This window comes from Amblyomma americanum, chromosome 1 (assembly GCF_052857255.1).
Source record: "Amblyomma americanum isolate KBUSLIRL-KWMA chromosome 1, ASM5285725v1, whole genome shotgun sequence".
Taxonomy (NCBI): domain Eukaryota; kingdom Metazoa; phylum Arthropoda; class Arachnida; order Ixodida; family Ixodidae; genus Amblyomma; species Amblyomma americanum.
The window spans coordinates 492,639,895-492,646,901 of record NC_135497.1 but is presented as its reverse complement, the minus strand read 5'-3'; the positions used below and the strand labels follow the sequence as shown (position 1 = coordinate 492,646,901).

Sequence of the window (7,007 nt, the reverse complement as noted above, 5' to 3'; positions counted from 1 at the left end):
GATCTCTCCTAGGTAAGCTACACGGCAGACACATTCAGTTATAAGAAAAAAATGAGATCAGGGATTGAAACGCTGAAACAGCTTTCTTGCGGACACTGAAGACGCTGTTTGCCGAGCCAGCTCGACAGCGCTCAAGTCATAGAAATAATCACAGCAAATAAGATCAGGGATGAAACGCTGGAACAGCATAGCAGAGTCACTGAAATTCTAGCAGTAGCAGAGTCAGCCGTGGGAAAATGGAGCTACCCTAAGCAGCACGCCAATAACGACCCACCGATGGAATATGATTGGCGAAATTTGGCGCGAATATCGGCCCTTCATTGGCGTTTAGGTAAATCGAAATTCTTTCCAAGGATGGCCCAACATTCCCGCCTAGATTGGGCTGATGTTCAGCCAATCTGATGCCAAGAATATCTCGAACATCACTGCCAATATAGGGCCCAATATGGCCGAATAGTGGCCTTTCGGATGTCGGCATAGCTTGGCTGCCTCCAGGAATTTCCAGTATTTTTCCCCGAGACCAGTGCAGAATTATCGCATGCATTCAGAGGTCCCGTCTGTGGTTTTCAACACCGTGGGACTTCTAGCTGTATATGCAATTGGTTCGAACTCCCATTAAAATTTCAAAACTGCATGCAGTATTTTTATTTCATATTTATTTTTTTTTGCAAACAATAATTCATGCACATCTTTTACTTAATGTTCAGCAGCCACCAAATGAAACAAGAAAACAGAAATTTCAGAAAAATATTTTGTTTCTTTTTATTTTTCATGTGCCCGTGGCCGGGCGACCATCCATGTGGCAATGGTGCTGCGTGGGGCAGCTGGGCGTGGGTAGGAGGATTTGGAGGGGGGCCAGGGGAAGGGGGAGAGCTTGGGTGGGCCACTGCGGGGGAGGTGATGGCCATGCCTGGAGGGGTTGCTGGGCAAGAGGCTGAGGGCGCGCCTGGGCGGGCCCAGGTAGCACATGACAGCGGGCAAATACTTGAAAGCCACTGGCAAAGCTTGGCCCTAAGTAGGCCCAGATGTGCCAATGAGGATCTGATATTGGCTGTGCCATCAAAAAATCATGGCTATGATGGGCCATGTTAGCCAGAGTTCTCCCATTCTTTGCCAGAATTGGCTATGCCATTTTCTAAACCTGGCTATCATGGGCCATCTTAGCCAGAGTTATCCCACTATCTGCCAGAATTCGCTAAGCCATTTTCGAAATGTGGGTATATTGGCCTTGGCTTGCCACCCCTTATCCAGTATTAAAAGTATACAGGCAGGTGTTGGCGAACATTGCACCATCCATTATACTGGACAGAAGATTGATTTTAAAATGTATTATTTATAATAGTTTATATGTTGAGCTCATGGGCTGCGCTTGGGCGAGTTCAAGAATTTGAAGTTTTATAATCTTTTTCTTACCGAACACTTTCGCGGTATATGTGTGCAGTTGGATAAACAGCGAATATTTTCTGACTGCGCAGTCGGAGATAGCGGCATAGTTACGACGAAAAAACTAAAATGAACCGAATTAACCTGTCAGCAGATCGCCCCGGCCAAAGGGAGCTCTCGCACAGGAGCAACTAAAGGAGTCGAGCGTGTCGGCGCCGTCGAGGCGCGGCGCGGCGACGTCTGCCGCGGGCTCCGCCGCTGATAAATTGTGTTCTAAGGTGCTTCCCAACAATTTCCCAACGCATTCCAAAGCATTCCAAAGGCTTTCGCTTGCTGTGTGCTACTGCACGTTTTGTTCGGTTCGTTCGCTGATTTTGAGTTTTGCAACGACGTCACGGAGAATTCGGTGGTGGTCAGTCGAGTGTGCATATTCCGCCACAGAGGAACCGCTCTGTCGCATAAGGCCTGTTTCACATCCTGCAACTAAAACGAAAACAGTCGGCCTAGCCGGTGACGCCGCACTGCGATTTTTGGCCTGTGCTTTCACATGCAACTCCGCAGCGAATTCGGTCGAAGGGACAGTCAAGGTTTCTTCATGTTTGCAAAGCCAATCCATGATTAAACGCGACCGAAACGCTACACGAAATCTGTTGATGATGTTATGACGAGTGTATTTTTAGATGTCGGGCATTATTTCAATGTTTTGATTAGAGTAAACAGTTTTTCTTCCACCGTGGCAACAGCTCCCACGTGACCGCACGTCGCACGCAGTCTCGGCGCTCCCCATTGTTCAGTCGCTGAGCGAACACACCGATGCTGCGACTGAATACCAACCGCACGGAACTCGATCGCAAGCCGTCTGCGACTAGACCGACGGCCCTCCCCTGTCGCAGACCGACGGAGTTCGCAGTGTCGCAGGCGAAAATTGCATGCATGTGAAACGGGCTTAAGGCCGACGACGACACCATCCAGACAAATACGGATCTGTAGAATTCTATCGTTAATACTGGGAACTTGAAGCGGCTGCAACTAACCACTAAAGTTCCTTTGAAAAGGTCTGGTAAATTTAGTAATTAACGAATATGCGCTGGCATGACCCAGTTGTAATGATTCGTGTAACTATATATGGCTTAGCCACGCCGCTAATAAAAAAAATACTTTTTTGAGGAGTGCAGAGACAGAGCTCACGCTGTTGCCTTTCTTCGATTTCTGGGCATAATAACCTGCCTATTTGTATGAACTTTATGTATTTTAAAGCGTTTCTGCCCGCTCTCCTTGCGCGAGTATCTGAAAACCAGCCCAAGAGGGCTTCCTTCTAAAAAAAATCAAATCACTTTCATTTCATGATTTTTTTTAAAATGAAAAAGCTCTTTTTTGCTTCCCTCTAGAGAATTCACTGCCACACTGCGCAGTGGGTGTCTGCTTAATAGAGATACTAAATCAAACGTAATAACTTAGTGCAAGTGCATTCCTAAGCCGACTTTGCGCGCAATTTTAGCAACGTCTAGAAAAGAAGCAGTGGCTTCGTAATTTACAATTATAAGTTGCGCACGCGCGAAACATTATGCCGCCGCTTCAACACGCGGTAAGCGATTCCTACGCTTCCGTACGTCGTTCCCTGTGATCGCGCCTTACCCTGTGTTTTCCGAGTTGGTTTTTCTTCCTTTTCTGCAGATCGTAATGTTTCAAAATGACGTTTTTTGCATTTTATTGTTTTGTTGCGTAGTTTGCATTGACGGCTATGGCTCTTGCAGACGACTATACTTATTTGCTCGCAAATTAATTTTTTTTTTCTTTCTAAGATTACCTTTATTGATGAAAAGCATAGAAAATAGTTGCGAGCCACAGTTCAACACGATTTTGTTTCTTTTAGTTTTTTTGTGAAATTTCCACACCAACAAAACTTTGGAGGATTCTTCGACGACCAGCAAATAAATGTACTGACAAATGGTGTTAGACCCATGTTAACCTAGCTTGATTGCCACATGTTTCCTATGTAATACAACGAAACAGTGCGAATTTGCTTGCATAATATTTAATTTATTGTTTTCTGTTTTTGTTATTTCATGATATCATATAAGTCATCCTGAACTAACACACGGCTCCACAGAACGCGCGAGTGTCTGAAGTCGTTTTTGGTGAAGTCCATCTCGAGCTCCACATTTTTCGTCTCCAGCAGCTTTGCCACAATACTTTGACGCTTCCACGTTTTCCACAGCATTACCTTAAAACTGCTTATGACTCATTCTCGAAGAATTCCAAACCTCTTTCACATGTTTCGGCCCCCCTACCCTCTCTCTTTTGAAGTCTCCTATCCCCCCAACTCATATCCTGAACGTGCCCTTTTCAAGGCAGCGCACTACCGCCCCCCCCCCCCCCCCCCCCCAGAAGCACTTTTTTTTTTACTCGCTTTCTCCTAGCTGTTTCTTCCATGCGCAGGTACGCGCTGCGCGGCTCTTTGCCCCCCCTCCCGCTCCCCCACCGAGCCCAAGATTTTCTTTTCTCTACCTTTCAGTTCGAAACTTTTTTTTTGAGACCACAAAAGCTGTGTAAAAGAAAATGACTCCCCTCCTTGCTGCCCCTCCCTCCCATCAACGTCGTCTGCCCTGCCATTCGTCACAGCGCGATGCATCGCCACGACACATTCTTGACCGGACGAGTCTTGCCTTGTCTGGCACGGCGGCGCGCAACCAATGCGACGAAAGAGCATGCGCACTCAAGCTGCTCTGTTCGTAGTCTGCGCAAGCGAAAACCCACATTCGATACTATATGAGAGCTCAGACGCGGTTCACTAACCTGGCCTGCAATACCTTGCTTGTAAGTACTACAAATATTTTATCTTGAGATACGTTCGGAAATCAATGTGATTTTGGGAGTAAGTGTTGCTCTGACTATATGCGGCTTTATTTTTTCCGCAAAGAAAAGAGAACGAGACAAAGCATGAGGACGACTTCTATGTATCTACTCTCATTGCCAAATGTCTGGCTTGACGTCGTGCGCAGTGCAGATCTGCCCGAATGGTAAGAATTTCATTTTTCGTCTTTGGTGCAATGAATTCAACAAACATTCACTACTTTTTCGAACAGCGGGTTTGAATTCTTCTTACCTTTCATCCAATTTATTCAGGAATACCTTTGTCATGTACAGCCTATGCAGGATAGGAATCGGAGCTGTTTTGTGTTATACTAGAGACCAGTCGGTAAGGAAATGTGTACTAGTTCTGTGCTCTTTATCTGTGGTTAACGCATCTGCAGGAGGAATGAAAAATCCGCAATTTAAGCCAAAGCTTTTGCCAAGTTAACTCCCAATGAACAAAAAAATGCATTACTCTGGACGGTCAGACGGGTGTTTTCTGTGGTTTTCAAGTCAATTTCGAATCTGCAGTACATGCATTCTAAGCGACTAAGATAAACTGTTAGATTTTTATAAAAAACAAAGGTGTTCTGAGTTACTTTGCGTATTTATTTTTAACCCCATCCAAACAAGCAAACTTTGTTCAAAACTGCTGTTTCGACGTCCATATGGAGGAGATGCTCCAACCTATTCATCTTTACCTGAATAAAAATGCGCTCTCAATTTAGAGATACGTACTTATGATAATAAAACAAAATGAAACATTTACTTCCTTTCAATATTATATTACATTGTTTTTTTCACATTGAATATCTTACTGGAGCTGCGAAACGGCGCAATTACCTAAAGATCACTAATTTGGGATAATGCAAATTAAATTTCATTTTGTGCGAAAAATGCGGTGCTAGTTGTTACAAATTATCCAGTAAAATGTGTGTCGAGGGTTTTCATGCCGACTGTGCCTCACAAAATTCAGTGTTATTTAATCATTTCTGTTTTTGTCCTGTGACGGCCATATTTAGGTTCATCATGACATCCTTCCTCTCTTTGCAGGCTCCACGCATTGTGGGCACATCGAGCAAAAGCTGGAGAAGGAATTTGAGTGCAGTGGAAAAGTCCTTTTGCAAGAGAAGTGCAACGATTACTTCAGATATGACTAATCAGTTCACAGGAGGACAGCTCGTTAAGCACTTTATGGATCTCATAGCCATGCTACAGCAGATTGCCGAGCTCTGTTGTCTAACCTGAATCATCGGCACGCAACAAACATTAATATAAATATACCCCACCCCAAGTTCTGCCCAGGGCCCCACCACAAGCCCGGCGCCCCACTCCAGGTCCTGACCCCTGCCCGAGCCCTGCCTATAGGCACACCACCTCAAGTGCCTCACAGCTGCTTTGAATAAAGTTCTTTTTTGATACTTTTGGTTGGCTTTTTTCTTGCTTACCTTCCTGCGGGCTATTGGGTGGAAAAGTACTATGTTTGCGAAAAGTAACCAAGGTGCAAGGTTTGCGTCTTCGTTGTATAGGTCAGCCCTTCCCTAGAGATGAGTGTTGGATTGTGAGGACATCCTAGGGTTCTTACCCTACACATATTTGTCACTCCAAGCAAGATGCCGGCCATGCAGCCTGGATACTTTCGAAGACTAAATCAAAAATGCTGGTCAGTAACCAGCAGTCGGTTTTGCATGTGCCGGTGTTCGAAAGCTGGATACCATTGCGCAAAAACTGGATGCCATGGTTCGAAAGCTGGATACCATTTTTCGAAAGCTGGGTACCAATGTTTGAAAGTTGGATGCCAGTCCAAGACTTTACTGGCCCAGGTTGCAGAAAGCTGGATGTCTGTTCGAAAGCCGGATACCAATGTTCGACGGCTAGATACCAATGTTAGAAGACAGGATGCAAATGTTCGAAACCTGGATGCCGATGTTCGGAAGCTGGATGCCAATCTGAGACCTTTACTGGCCCATGTCGCAGAACGAACGCCAGGCCTACGTTGGCCCCTTCATCGGCTGTACGTTGGCCCTAAATTGGCATGAAAGTAGGGCCAATGTGTCAAAATGGTAGCGCTCAGCGCAAATGCCAGTGTAGGACCGATGTTCGTGCCAATTTTTGCCAATGATAGCCTAACGTTCGACCAACGCTCTTGTGCTGCCTGGGGGTACTGACCCAGCACAGGGGTTAGCAGGTGGTGCTGAACCCGAAGGAGTTTGTGGCTCCTCAGAAGTGCGCGACTTAGGAGGCTCGCATGCTTGGGTATATAGCGCCTCTTTCGGCCGCCCCTCAGTCACACGCACCGGGCAACCACCTGCCAATAAAACCCTCTGCTGCCAGGATGTCGACACCCTGCCTCTCGCAGATGGCATCTCTGCAAGGTGAGTGTGCATTAAGACCAAGAAATGCAGCTTTTAAAACTGTACACTTCCTGCAAGCATATGGAAATCCATCTTCATGATTTGACACAGAAAAACCACACGTTACTGACACACAAGGTATCCCAACAAACAACACAAGGACTGTACAGTAGTGAAATGCAAAAAAAAATAGCTATCATGAGGACACTGCTGTCGACGTCAAAGCGGCCATTGCAGGGAAGTGCATGGCAACGGATTACAATACGACAAATGGAAGTGATTGGTTTGAGGGGCATCTGCTGCTTCTTTATGGAGTTTTGTATGACTAAGACACCCAAACTAATCACATAAACACAGCAACAGAATATTCATCAGCTGTTATACAAAATTACAGTAATATGCAGCAAGAAAATAGCT

General features: G+C 45.6%; 1 long non-coding RNA gene across 1 annotated transcript; it reads left to right on the top strand.

The window, feature by feature from the left end:
* The first annotated feature begins 4,058 nt into the window (after positions 1-4,058).
* LOC144105233 (uncharacterized) lies at positions 4,059-5,626 on the top strand. The gene is made up of 3 exons (XR_013308729.1): positions 4,059-4,200; positions 4,304-4,403; positions 5,290-5,626. It is a non-coding gene; the product is annotated as an uncharacterized LOC144105233 (long non-coding RNA).
* Positions 5,627-7,007: the final 1,381 nt, after the last annotated feature.